This window comes from Mustela putorius, unplaced genomic scaffold (genome assembly GCF_011764305.1).
Source record: "Mustela putorius furo isolate JIRA1106 unplaced genomic scaffold, ASM1176430v1.1 tig00000031_pilon_pilon_pilon, whole genome shotgun sequence".
Taxonomy (NCBI): domain Eukaryota; kingdom Metazoa; phylum Chordata; class Mammalia; order Carnivora; family Mustelidae; genus Mustela; species Mustela putorius.
Window position 1 is genome coordinate 3431350 of NW_025421260.1, and position 15548 is coordinate 3446897.

At 36.4% G+C, this 15548-nt stretch overlaps 1 pseudogene; it reads left to right on the forward strand.

The window, feature by feature from the left end:
• The window catches only part of LOC101673046, a 56554-nt pseudogene extending 41379 nt beyond the window's left edge, over positions 1–15175 (forward strand).
• Positions 15176–15548: the final 373 nt, after the last annotated feature.

Consider the following 15548-nt stretch of genomic DNA (forward strand, 5'->3'; position numbering starts at 1 on the left):
CATATCAGATAAAGGGCTATTATCCAAAATCTATAAAGAACTTATCAAACTCAACACCCAAGGAACAAATCATCCAATTAAGAAATGGGTAGAAGACATGAACAGACATTTCTGCAAAGAAGACATCTAGATGGCAAACAGACACATGAAAAAATGCTCACTATCACTTGGCATCAGGGAAATACAAATCAAAACCACAATGAGATACCACCTCACACCAGTCATAATGGCTAAAATTAACAATTCAGGAAATGACACATGTTGGCAAGGGTGCAGAGAAAGGGGAACCCTTCTACACTGTTGGTAGGAATGCAAGCTGGTACAGCCACTCTGAAAAACAATAAGGAGGTTCCTCTAAAAGTTGAAAATAGAGCTACACTCTATCCAGCAATTGCACTACTGGGTATTTACCCCAAAATACAAATGTAGTGATCAGAAATGACATGTGCACCTGAATGTTTATAGCAGCAATGTCCACAATAGCCAAACTACGGAAAGAACCTAGATGTCCATCATCAGATGAATGGATAATGAAGATCTGGTAATATATACATATACATACATACAATGGAATACTATGTAGCCATTAAAAGAAACAAAGTCTTGCCATTTGCAACGACGTGGATGGAACTAAAAGGTATCATGCTAAGTGAAATAAGTCAATCATAGAAAGAGAATTATCATATGATCTCTGATATGAGCAATTTGAGAGGCAGGGCTGGGGGTTGTGGGTGGTAGGGAGGAAAAAAAATGAAACAAGATGGGACCGGGATGGGAGACAAACCATAAGAGACTCTTAATTTCACAAAACAAACTGAGGATTGGCAAGGTGATGGGGGCTAGGGAGAGGGTGGTGGGGTAATGGACATTGGGGAAGGTATGTGCTATGAAGTGTGCAAACCTGGTAATTCACAGACCTGTACCCCTAGGGTTAATAATACATTATATGTTGATAAAAAATAAAAAACTAATTAAAAGAAAAAGAAAACAATATAGAATGCATACCTCATCCCACCACACACTATGCAAGGTGATATAGGAACAAAGAGAAGTTTTAGACATTATGTGAATCTCTGAAATTGTTGCTCCATTAGGAAGTGCGAGTAATGAAGAGAAAGTACTTGGAGAATCATCAAAAATTTCAATGTTTGTATAGACAGTAAATATAATATAAATTACATCTGAAAATGCAGAAGGAAGTTTGGATCTAATTTAAACAGAAAAGATTAAGTCTGACTTTTCCAAAAGTGTTGTTTATGGATAATGTGTAGGACATGATTTTGTTAAGACGTGATTTTAAAATGTAGGCATTTGTTTTGTGTGAATATACACTTTTGGCTCTGCACCCACAATCAGTTAAGAATTACATGCATATTTTTCAGAGTTACTGGATTACACTGAGTACCAAAAAGTCACATGAATAAATTAAATTAAAGGATTTCATATTATAAAAATATTGGGATATTAGTAACATCCTAAAATTATTGTGTAGTATATGCCATTAATTTATTTCTACATCTAGTTACTTTTAAAAACTTAAATTTTCTAGTATTCTCATCAACTGTTCTTTTGTAAATAGTAAGCGATATTTGTTTTATATTTAAAACACTGAGTTTAATTTATATATTCACATAAATGTATGCATACTGTATTGCCAGACACACCACACAATAACTTCATGAATACTTAATGCTTTTTATTCAGAATGTACATAGATTTCATGAAGTCCCCCCACTGCTGCATAAACAGTTCATAAAACCAGCATGATCTGACTGTGCAAGTACTTTTTAAAATTAACTCGATAGTAAATTTTAATTATTTATCCAAAATGTATTATGAGCTTATATTTTGCCAGTAGTGTTTGATGGCAACATTGTGACTAGGCTTAAACTCTTACACAACATAAGTTATTTAACATAAAATATAGAATATATTTAGATTATTATGTCATCATGTTATGGTTCTTGGTTCTTATCTCAAATAATTAATAAAAGCATATTGCTAGAGTAAAGTGTATGGTAATTTTTTTTTTCTAATAGCATATGTATACGGATATACCATAAAAAGAAAAAAAAGGAAGGAAAAAGAAGCCACTTAGCACTCTTATAAAAAGGCATCCTACATAATGATCATGATTGGGCATGATTCCTTGAGCTATACTTTCACTATTTTCTTTTCAGCTTGTTTACCATTAAGCAGGCAATTGGGTTATTTTGTTTGATAGATCTATTTCCTGACACAATGTCTACATATTGCCAACAGCTCATTGAGTGAAAACAAACTGCATGACATACCAAAGAAGCCTGTATATATATATATATATATATATATATATATATATATATATATATATACACACACACGACATATATATATAGCTTATAAAACTTAGTGATACTGGCAAAACTTGTAATTCTTCAGCAACAAATGCTACCTAAATAATGACCAATTGCAATAAAATGTATAATGAACAAGGCTGTTGCAGTTGACAACAAAGTGATGGTCGTGTTAGAGAAATGTTTCAGGAGAAAAGAAAATAATTTAAGTGGAAACAAGTATCATAAAATGAAATATACTAGAATTCACAAAATAATACAACTTGAGTTAGTGATAACAATTTCTGGTAATATCTACTTCATAACGGAATTTATTGCACAAGTTCTAATAGAAAGTCCTGCTGAATGCAGTTAACAGCCATTTAAGCTGAACAGTGATGACTATATGTCATCATGTCTTCTGTTGAATTTTATGGAAGAATAAAACCAGGAAACACTGCATTTTCTTTTTTTTTTTCCAATTTTTTTATTTTTTATTTTTTATAAACATATATTTTTATCCCCAGGGGTAAAGGTCTGTGAATCACCAGGTTTAAACACTTCACAGCACTCACCAAAGCACATACCCTCCCCAATGTCCATAATCCCACCCCCTTCTCCCAAACCCCCTCCCCCCAGCAACCCTCAGTTTGTTTTGTGAGATTAAGAGTCACTTATGGTTTGTCTCCCTCCCAATCCCATCTTGTTTCATTGATTCTTCTCCTACCCATTTCAGCCCCCATGTTGCATCAACACTTCCTCATATCAGGGAGATCATATGATAGTTGTCTTTCTCTGCTTGACTTATTTTGCTAAGCATGACACTCTCTAGTTGCATCCATGTTGTCGCAAATGGCAAGATTTCATTTCTTTTGATGGCTGCATAGTATTCCATTGTGTATATATACCACATCTTCTTGATCCATTCATCTGTTGATGGACATCTAGGTTCTTTCCATAGTTTGGCTATTGTGGACATTGCTGCTATAAACATTCGGGTGCACGTGCCCCTTTGGATCACTACGTTTGTATCTTTAGAGTAAATACCCAATAGTGCAATTGCTGGGTCATAGGGCAGTTCTATTTTCAACATTTTGAGGAACCTCCATGCTGTTTTCCAGAGTGGCTGCACCAGCTTGCATTCCCACCAACAGTGTAGGAGGGTTCCCCTTTCTCCGCATCCTCGCCAGCATCTGTCATTTCGTGACTTGTTGATTTTAGCCATTCTGACTGGTGTGAGGTGATATCTCATTATGGTTTTGATTTGTATTTCCCTGATGCCGAGTGATATGGAACACTTTTTCATGTGTCTGTAGGCCATCTGGATGTCTTCTTTGCAGAAATATCTGCTCATGTCCTCTGCCCATTTCTTGATTGGATTATTTGTTCTCTGGGTGTTGAGTTTGCTAAGTTCTTTATAGATTCTGGACACTAGTCCTTTCTCTGATATGTCGTTTGCAAATATCTTCTCCCATTCTGTCAGTTGTCTTTTGATTTTGTTAACTGTTTCCTTTGCTGTGCAAAAGCTTTTGATCTTGATGAAATCCCAATAGTTCATTTTTACCCTTGCTTCCCTTGCCTTTGGCGTTGTTCTAGGAAGATGCTGCTGCTGCTGAGGTCCAAGAGGTTGCTGCCTGTGTTCTCCTCAAGGATTTTGATGGATTCCTTTCGCACATTGAGGTCCTTCATCCATTTTGAGTCTATTTTTGTGTGTGGTGTAAGGAAATGGTCCAATTTCATTTTTCTGCATGTGGCTGTCCAATTTTCCCAGCACCATTTATTGAAGAGGCTGTCTTTTTTCCATTGGACATTCTTTCCTGCTTTGTCGAAGATTAGTTGACCTTAGAGTTGAGGGTCTATTTCTGGGCTCTCTATTCTGCTCCATTGATCTATGTGTCTGTTTTTATGTCAGTACCATGCTGTCTTGATGATGACAGCTTTGTAATAGAGCTTGAAGTCCGGAATTGTGATGCCACCAACGTTGGCTTTCTTTTTTAATATCTCTTTGGCTATTCGAGGTCTTTTTGGTTCCATATAAATTTTAGAATTATTTGTTCCATTTCTTTGAAAAAGATGGATGGTACTTTGATAGGAATTGCATTAAATGTGTAGATTGCTTTAGGTAGCATAGACATTTTCACAATATTTATTCTTCCAATCCAGGAGCATGGAACATTTTTCCATTTCTTTGTGTCTTCCTCAATTTCTTTCATGAGTACTTTATAGTTTTCTGAGTATAGATTCTGTGCCTCTTTGGTTAGGTTTATTCCTAGGTATCTTATGGTTTTGGGTGCAATTGTAAATGGGATTGACTCCTTAATTTCTATTTCTTCTGTCTTGCTGTTGGAGTAGAGAAATGCAACTGATTTCTGTGCATTGATTTTATATCCTGACACTTTACTGAATTCCTGTATAAGTTCTAGCAGTTTTGGAGTGGAGTCTTTTGGGTGTTCCACATATAGTATCATATCATCTGCGAAGAGTGATAATTTGACTTCTTCTTTGCCGATTTGGATGCCTTTAATTTCCTTTTGTTGTCTGATTGCTGAGGCTAGGACCTCTAGTACTATGTTGAATAGCAGTGGTGATAATGGACATCCCTGCCATGTTCTTGACCTTAGCGGAAAAGCTTTCAGTTTTTCTCCATTGAGAATGATATTTGCGGTGGGTTTTTCATAGGTGGCTTTGATGATATTGAGGTATGTGCCCTCTATCCCTACACTTTGAAGAGTTTTGATCAGGAAGGGATGCTGTACTTTGTCAAATGCTTTGTCAGCATCTATTGAGAGTATCATATGGTTCTTGTTCTTTCTTTTATTGATGTGTTGTATCACATTGACTGATTTACAGATGTTGAACCAACCTTGCAGCCCTAGAATAAATCCCACTTGGTCGTGGTGAATAATCCTTTTAATGTACTGCTGAATCCTATTGGCTAGTATTTTGTTGAATATTTTCGCATCTGTGTTCATCAAGGATATTGGTCTATAGCTCTCTTTTTTGATGGGATCCTTGTCTGGTTTTGGGATCAAGGTGATGCTGGCCTCATAAAATGAGTTTGGAAGTTTTCCTTCCATTTCTATTTTTTGGAACAGTTTCAGGAGAATAGGAATTAGTTCTTCTTTAAATGTTTGGTAGAATTCCCCCGGGAAGCCGTCTGGCCCTGGGCTTTTGTTTGTTTGGAGATTTTTTTTTTTTTAAAGATTTTATTTATTTATTTGACAGAGAGAAATCACAAGTAGTTGGAGAGGCAGACAGAGAGAGAGGAGGAGGAAGCAGGCTCCCTGCCAAGCAGAGAGCCCGATGCGGGACTCGATCCCAGGACCCTGAGATCATGACCTGAGCCGAAGGCAGTGGCTTAACCCACTGAGCCACCCAGGCGCCCTGTTTGGAGATTTTTAATGACTGTTTCAATCTCCTTACTGGTTATGGGTCTGTTCAGGCTTTCTATTTCTTCCTGGTTCAGTTGTGGTAGTTTATATGTTTCTAGGAATGCATCCATTTCTTCCAGATTGTCAAATTTATTGCCATAGAGTTGCTCATAGTATGTTCTTATAATAGTTTGTATTTCTTTGGTAGTAGTTGTGATCTCTCCTCTTTCATTCATGATTTTATTTATTTGGGTCCTTTCTCTTTTCTTTTTGATAAGTCAGGCCAGGGGTTTATCAATTTTATTAATTCTTTCAAGGAACCAGCTCCTAGTTTCATTGATTTGTTCTATTGTTTTTTTGGTTTCTATTTCATTGATTTCTGCTCTGATCTTTATGATTTCTCTTCTCCTGCTAGGCTTAGGGTTTCTTTCTTGATCTTTCTCCAGCTCCTTTAGGTGTAGGGTTAGGTTGTGCACCTGAGACCTTTCTTGTTTCTTGAGAAAGGCTTGTACTGCTATATATTTTCCTCTTTGGTAAGTCAGCTGCCAATCTAATATTTTTACCATTGTATGTTACAGACTTCTTTTCCCGGGCTGCTTTCAGGATTTTCTCTTTGTCACTGAGACTTGTAAATTTTACTATTAGGTGACGGGGTGTGGGCCTATTCTTATTGATTTTGAGGGGCGTTCTCTGAACCTCCTGAATTTTGATGCTCGTTCCCTTTGCCATATTGGGGAAGTTCTCCCCAATAATTCTCTCTAGTATCCCTTCTGCTCCCCTCTCTCTTTCTTCTTCTTCTGGAATCCCAATTATTCTAATGTTGTTTCGTCTTATGGTGTCACTTATCTCTCGAATTCTCCCCTCATGGTCCAGTAGCTGTTTGTCCCTCTTTTGCTCAGCTTCTTTATTCTCTGTCTTTTGTCTTCTATATCACTAATTCTTTCTTCTGCCTCATTTATCCTAGCAGTGAGAGCCTCCATTTTTGATTGCACCTCATTAATAGCTTTTTTGATTTCAACTTGGTTAGATTTTAGTTCTTTTATTTCTCCAGAAAGGGCTTTTATATCATTTGAGAGGGTTTCTCTAATATCTTCCATGCCTTTTTCGAGCCTGGCTAGAACCTTGAGAATTGTCATTCTGAACTCTAGATCTGACATATTACCAATGTCTGTATTGATTAGGTCCCTAGCCTTCGGTACTGCCTCTTGTTCTTTTTTTTGTGTTGAATTTTTCCGTCTTGTCATTTTGTCCAGATAAGAGTATATGAAGGGGCAAGTAAAATACTAAAAGGGTGGCAACAACCCCAGGAAAATATGCTTTAACCAAATTAGAAGAGATCCAAAATCATGAGTGGGGAGAAAGGGGATAAAAAGATCTTCAAAAAGGAAGAAAGAAAAAAAAAAAAAGGAAAGGAAAAAGAAAAAAAAAGAAAAGAAAAGAATTTAAAAAAAAAGAAAACACCTAAGAATAATATAAAAAAGAAAAAATATATATATTAGATAAACTAGTAAAATAAAAATATATGTTTAAAAAAATAAAAAATTAAAAAAAAAAAAAATCATTAAAAAAGAAAAAGGTAACAGTTAAAAAAAAATTTTACCCGAAGGTGAGAAAAAAAAAACAAAAAATGAAAAAGAGAAAAATTAAATTAACTGCAAGACTAAAAAAAATCACAGGGAAAGCCATGAGTTCCGTGCTTGGCTTTCTCCTCCTCTGGAATTCTGCTGCTCTCCTTGGTATTGAAACCGCACTCCTTCGTAGGTGAACTTGGTCTGGGCTGGATTTCTTGTTGATCTTCTGGGGGAGGGGCCTGTTGTAGTGATTCTCAAGTGTCTTTGCCCCAGGCGGAATTTCACTGCCCTTACCCGGGGCCGGGGTGAGTAATCCGCTGGGGTTTGCTTTCAGGAGCTTTTGTTCCCTGAGCGCTTTCCATAGAGTTCCGGAGGACGGGAATACAAATGGCGGCCTCCTGGTCTCTGGCCCGGAGGAGCCGAGAGCCCAGGGCCGCACTCCTCAGTGCGCCCTCAGAGAACAGCGCCCAGTTACTCCCGTCTGCCTGACCTCCGGCCGCGCTCCGAGCTCACTGAGCCTGCGACCGGTTCAAGGTCACCCCGAGCTGCGAGCTTACTGTCGTCTCTGTCTCTGTAGCCGGCTTTCCTGTTCCAATACCCACAAGCTCTGCGACACTCAGACACCCCCGATCCTTCTGTGACCCCGTGGGACTTGAGGCCACGCTGACCCCGTGTGGGCTTTGCCCCAGGTAGCCTCTGGAGCGATGTCCCTCAGCGGAACAGACTTTTAAAAGTCCTGATTTTGTGTGCGGTTGCTCCGCCACTTGCCGGGAGCCGGCCCCTCCCCCTGGGGTCTATCTTCCCGTCGCTTTGGATTCACTTCTCCGCCGGTCCTACCTTTCAGAAAGTGGTTGTTTTTCTGTTTCCAGAATTGCTGTTCTTCTTCTCTTCGATCTGCCGATGGATTTTCAGGTGTTTGCAATCTTTAGATAAGCTATCTAGCTGATCTCCGGCTAGCTGAAGTAGTCTCAGCTTGCTACTTCTCCGCCATCTTGACTCCTCCTCCAACACTGCATTTTCAATAAGAAAACTGACAGGGAGAGAATCCTTAGATATCTGCATTTAGATAGACTGCCCAACATTGTATTTCTGCCACTTGTGACTCATCCTCTTTTGAATCCAAACCCTGAAAGCTAAAAACTTGTGTTTATAACTACAGAAATGCAGTTTTATGTCATTTCACACAGTAGACAATGAAAAATCATACTTGCAAATATTTGAAGACAATTTATAATCTTTATCACCAGCTGATAATTAAAAGTATATAACTAAATTATATTTATTTATTTTATTACTTGACTAAATTTAATTTAATTTGGTTTTCAGGCTACATATAAAAATTATAGTTTGAGGGGCGCCTGGGTGGCTCAGTGGGTTAAGCCGCTGCCTTCGGCTCAGGTCATGATCTCGGGGTCCTGGGATCGAGTCCCGCATCGGGCTCTCTGCTCGGCAGGGAGCCTGCTTCCTCCTCTCTCTCTCTGCCTGCCTCTCTGCCTGCTTGTGATCTCTGTCTGTCAAATAAATAAATAAAATCTTTAAAAAAAAAAATTATAGTTTGAACCTCAAATTGAAAGAGAACATAATCCAAGGCCAGTGATTCTTAAACTTTGCTGTACAGTAGAATCACCAGGGGGAAGAGAGAGAGAGGGGTCTCTAAAATACTGAGGGGCTCCTGGGTGGCTTAGTGAGTTAAGCATCTGCCTTCAGCTCAATTCATGATCTCAGGGTCTTGGGATCTAGTCTTGTGTCAGGCTCCCTATAAGCAGTCTGCTTCTTCTTCTGGTCCTGTCCTCACTTGTGTGCTCTCACTCTCTCAAATAAATAAATAAAATCTTAAAAAATATATTGATATTTATTTTTTGCTTTTATCTGCAGATTTACAGACTTGATATGGGCGATTACCTTGTCATCTGTTTTAGAAGTTCTCTACATGATTTCAGTATTCAGTATAGTTTGAGAAGCTAAAGCCCTATTCTTTTTCAAAGACTGGTTTTGGAGAATCTGAAAGGAACTGAAAATTGAGAATACAACTGAAACATTTTGATATTACTATCAAACTGTACGTTGATGATCACTATGCCTTCTGAAACCCCATTAACTATATTACCAATGATGGGGGAGGCTTAAAATAATAATTCAAGCTCTGTTCGTGATCTTGATCTAACAAAACCTCATATTTGGCCTTGACTATCTATATCAAACCCAAATTAAGCTGCTACATGTAGTGTATGTTCTAGACCAAAGTCAATGACTATTGATCCTAGTTCAAAGTAATGAGCAGGAGTAGACATGGTGAAAAGACCGAAACTAATAATCCTTAAAAAAAAAAAACAAAAAAACACTAATAATCCTTGATCACATACTGCTGTGTGTTCTCCTTCTTAAATTTTTCTTATAGCAATATCATTAGAACTAAGCAATATCATTAGAACTAAGTTCCTCATTATTTGGTAGATTTTAAAAATTGGTAATTTGGAGAGTTAATTATCTTGTTCAAAGTATGGGCTTAGGCAGGAATCATAAAAAATTCTGACTCAAAAGACTTTCATCTTTTTAACTTGCTGGATTTTCATTTTAGTTCCTTCTAGAACACAAGAAATCATAAAAATGATTGAGATGTAGAATTTTTTTTAAAAGATTTTATTTATTTATTTGACAGACAGAGACCACAAATAGACAGAGAGGCAGGCAGAGACAGAGAGAGGGAGAAGCAGGGTCCCTGCTGTGCAGAGAGCCCAATGTGGGGCTCCATCCCAGGACCCTTGGACCAGGACCCTAGCAGAAAGCAGAGGCTTTAACCCACTGAGCCAACCAGGTGCCTCAAGATGTAGAATTAAAAGAACAATTTGGATCATAGTGCCATAAACCATAGGATAGATGGGTCTCGTTATTGTTAAAGATGTGGAGGAGAAAAAACATATATGTGAATTAACGAAAGTCTCAACACGGCCCTTAACTTAACATCCAAATTAATGCAATTGCTTGAATCTAATGTAACTGAAATCCTGTGGGGTAAACGAATCAAATATATACTATGAACATATACACATATATATAATTATAATGGGGAGTCTATTTTCATTCTCTAAATCCCTTATAATTTCATCTTACAATTCAACTTTCTTCTTACAAGCTCAATGAAAGCCCTTAACAGTCTGATTATAAATTACATTACAAAATGTATTTGGACTGTGTGGCATGTCTCCTAAAAAATTATCAGCCTGTGTATCTCTGCCCATAATAATTTCTCTGTTCACAATATTTTCTATTGTTCCCTCCCATCTGGCTTAGAAATATAGTGTTCCTTTTCTTCTAAATGTAAAAGTTACTTCAGCAAATTCTTTCAGATCAAAAGAGGAGTAAGCACTGCCCTCTTCAACCTTTATCCATCCCCTTGATGCTCATTCCTTAAGTAAGTGGGAAAATTAGCAACTTTTTGAGCACAGAACCTTGGTATCAGAAAGAAAGACTGCCTTGAAATCCTAGCTGGAAGCTTATTAGATGCTTAATTTTGACTACATTGCTTTGACTAAATACATTGTACTCTCCCCATAGTAAATTAAAAGTTAGTATTTTATAAAGATGTTGAAAAAATATAAATAAGGCATATAAAGTACACATTTTATTATGCATTTAAGCATCAGTTTAATGTATACTATTTATAATATAATAATTTAATTTAATATAATATAATAATTTAATAATTTATAATAAAGTCAACTTGTTGAGATATACCTTTACTATATATTCTATTATATATAAAATATATGAATATACTTAAAACATTTTTGAATTTTTCACCTTGTTTCATTTGTTGGAAGAAATAAATTTCATAGTATTAGCATTTCTTTGAGTCACCAAGATGTGGTCTGTTTTTCAATATTGATTTTTTTTTTTTATTTGACAGGGAGAGAGAGATCACAAGTAGGCAGAAAGGCAGGCAGAGAGAAAGGGGGAAGCAGGCTCCCCGCTGAGCAGAGAGCCTAATGCAGGGCTCAATCCCAGGATCCTGAACGGAAGACAGAGGCTTAACCCACTGAGCCACCCAGGCACCCCTCCAATATTGATTTTCTAACAAGTTCATATTCATATTCTATTACCTTTCATTTATGCACACACACACACACACACACACACAAACACATCCTGCTGTCCTTTCCAAGTTTGGCAACATTGTTAACTAAAGCAACTCCTGTGCTTATGGACCAAATTCAAATTCCCTATTTTACTGACTGCTTAATTCCTGCAAAATTAAGCCACCTGCTTACTTAGTACAACATTACATTAACTCATTTTGATTATACTGCAGACTGCAAGTGCCAATGTAAATAGTGACTAGGCACATCTCCAAAATATTTTCTAGCAGCATATTCTGTGCTCTATGGACATTTTTAACTGACCTATGTGTTGATAGTCATTTAATATGCAGTAAAAATGTTAGCATAAAATAAATACTCAAAAAAGAGGGAAAGCAACAATAAAAGTTATCTAGCAATAATAAGGAAATTTATATGGAAGTTGGAAATTCAGTATGGGGAATTATACCATCACACTCCCCAAGGACAAAAACAAAAATGCATCATAAAATGATCTCCATTTGTTAGTGGAGTTAGGTGCCTCTTCTTTTATCAACTTGATTAGAACAATACATAATCAGAGGGTTATACACACATACAAACACAAGTTCAAATATTTAATAAAGAGTAATCCTGGATTTTCATGACCTAAATTCATCAACATATTGCCAAATTTTCTCATTTCTTCTAGTTGTTAGAAAATGTGTATTCCACATATAGAATGTACTCGATTAACTTAATATTTCAAGAAATTTTAAGATCTATATTATATTCTTCTAAATTTCCCCTCACTCTCTAAATTACATTTAACAGTTTAAAGATATCATCTTATATACATACATAAAATGAATACATTATGCCATATATGGATACATATATGTATATATGCACACACATATATGTATGTGTGTATATGTGTGTTTGTGTATGTATATATCTTATCTGTGACAATGGCATAGTAGGAAGCACCAGGAATGTGTCTCCCTACTGAGATAAAATTGCAATGGCTGAATCTGCCTATTGTAACTATATTAGAACCTAAGTCTATTGAAGGCTTACAATTTCAAGAAGAAAGCTTTTATAGTAAACAAGTTAATTTCAGTGAATTTCAGCTTTTAGCACAGTAGCATCTACTATCCTGAAGCCCTCTGGCCATAGTAGCAGCTCAGCAAGTGTTCCAGAAGCAGCTTGGCTACAGAGTTTGGGGATTCGGGGTGGGCAAAAAAAGACCCTGTCCTCTGAATATCAAGTATCTCTGCCATGATTGCTGATTACTGATTCTGAAGCGAGAGAAGTGGAGAAATATTATCAAAACTAAGAATGAAGGAAGGAAGGAAAGAAAGAAAGAAGGAAATGGTTTCTAAATACTTACTGAAGATATACCTTATTATCAAATATACTAAAGCATATAGTGTAGAAAACGTTTATGCAAATCTAAAGGACAATATCAAGCAAACAAATAAATGTACTATTGTGAGCAAACATTCTATCCAATGATTGAAACTATGTGGCTGCTCTCATTATCTCTAGAATTGATTCCATACTTTATTCTGACACTCCTCAGATATTTCAAGTCACACTTATCACTATTTTGTTACACAATTTCCTTCCCCACATAAATTTCCTTATTAATTATTTTCCTCTCTTTTAAAATGTATCCCATTTAGCTTAAGTATAAATACCTTCTATAGTCCTGTTATAAAAAGCTCCCATAATAAACTCATATTCATTTCCATTTTCTCAAAGATTTAATTTTTTATTTAAAAAATAGAGCAAGAAAGAAAGCAAGAGCATGGGGGAGGGGTAAAGGGAGAGGGAGAAGCAGACTTCCCACTGAGCAGAAATCCCGATGGGGGGCTCCCTCCCAGGACCTTGAGATCATGATCTAAACCAAATGCAGATGTTTAACCAACTGAGCTGTCCAGGCACCCCCTGTTTCCATTTTTTAATTGCGGTAAAATAACACAATATCCACCATTTTAACTATCTATAAGTATAAAATTTAGTAATACTAAGCACATGAACAATGTTGTGTGACCTTTACCATTATCTTTTTCAATAATTTTTATCATCCCACATAGAAACTCTGTATCCTTTAAGCATTAACTTGTTATTCCCCTTTCCATTTAGCGCATAGTAACTTCTATTCTACTTTTTGTATCTATGAATTTGACCACTCTAAGAACCCCTACAAGGAAAATCATATGATGTTTCTTTTTGTGGCTGAGTTACTTCACTTATTTTAAGTCTTCAAGGTTTATCCATGTGTTACAATTTCCTTTATTTTTAAGACTGAATAATACTCCATTGAGAGTACATACCACATTTTGTTTATTCATTCATCATTCAGTGGACACTTGGGTTGTTTCCTTTCCCCTTTTTGACTTTTGTGAATAGTGCTGTTATGACTACAGTTCTAAAAATATCTGCATAAGTTCCTGTTTTCAATTTTGGGGTATATGCCCCAAAGTGAAATTGATGGATCAAATGACCAATTACATTTTAATTTTTTTGAGGACCATCATACTATTTTCCACAATTTGCACCATTTCACGGTCCCACTAATAACAGTGCATGAGGTTCCAATTTTCTACATCTTTACCTAACTTGTTACTTTTTTTTTTTTTTAATATTAGTCATTCTAGTGAGTATAAAGTGGTATCTCATTGTGGCTCGATTTGTATTTCTTAAAGATTAGTGATGTTGAGCATTTTCTTTCATGTGAGTACTGACAATTTAAATTCATGATTTTGATAAATGCTTATTCACTGTCAATTAAAAAAATTACAGCAAAGAATATATAATATTTATTACCTTACCCCTTTTTAAATGTACAGTTCAGTAGTGTTAAGTATATTCACATTAGGTGCTGGTGTGATTCCATCCTGCATGGCTGTTTATGGAACAGTAGTCATTTATCTCCATCTGCCCTCTCTCCCACTGAAGTGTGGAAGATTTGATGCACATAGACATTAGGTCCCTGGAGGCTCCAGAACTATCTTTTTGGTTGTGAACTAAAGGCTGACAAAAAATTACCACTTTAAGGTGGATAATGTTGAAAATTAGGAGCTGGTGCAAAGGATGAATTACACATTGTTGAAGCAGAGGCAATGAATTATGTAATCAGTCCAATTAAAGTCACACTGACAACTCTAAAAATGTCTGTATAGCCAACAGTTTCCCTTGGGGGCTTTGAAATAACACCATGTGTGGTCTTATAGCTGAGATGTGGTTCAGGGCCTGAGCGTATTTACACAGCTTAGTAGCTCTGGAAGAAGATGTGGAGTCAGAAGACAAACGATGTAAAACTCATTAGTAGATCTGGAAAGTGTTCTGTTCCTGGTAGTGGTAGCAAGTTTCCACAGAAAAACGTAAAACTTGCTGCTCCTGAAGATGATGTGAGAAGGAAGCTGAAGTAAAGCCTCCAGTAAAGAAATCTATACATGTTAATCCAGATAAAAATACAATATCCAGAAAGAAAAGATCCAGAAAAATCTAGGGGGGAAAAATCCAGATAAAAATACAAAAACCAAACCTGAATGGAAAAAACTCAAAATCATCAACACCAAGACTGAAAGGTCAGGAATATTTCAAAAAACAGGAAAAGCTCCCAAAACATCATAGGACCTAGTTCTGTAGAAGACATTAAGGCAAAAAGGTAAGCAAGTATAGAAAAAAGTGGTTCTCTTCCCATAGTGGAAGCCAAGTTCATCAATTATATGGATAATCGCTTCCAGATGACTAATTAAGAGGCTACTGAAGATCTCTGGCAGTGGAGGAAGTCTCTTAAAGAAAACAGTTTAAACAGTCTGTTAAAATTTCAGTCTCCTTTCATTGTATAATAGTTGATATCTGGCTATCCCTATAGCAGAGTGAGAACTTTTCCTCCCGTGTCTGATAAATGTTGTCTAGGTTCCATTACCAAGAATGTGTTTTCCAAAATGCCTGTTTAGTTTTTAAGGATGGAACTCCACCCTTTGCTTGGTTTTAAGTATGTATGGAATGTCATGATAAGATATAGTAGTAGTGGTGGTCGGACAAATGGAAGTGTGGAGATAAAAATATACACGTGAAATAAACTCAGTATTTTAATAAAGTTAAAAAAATGTATATTCACATTATTGTTCAACAGATTTCCAGAACCTTTTCATTTACAACATTGAAACTTTATAACCACAAAATACTAATTACCTTTTTCTGTCTCCCTATACCTTG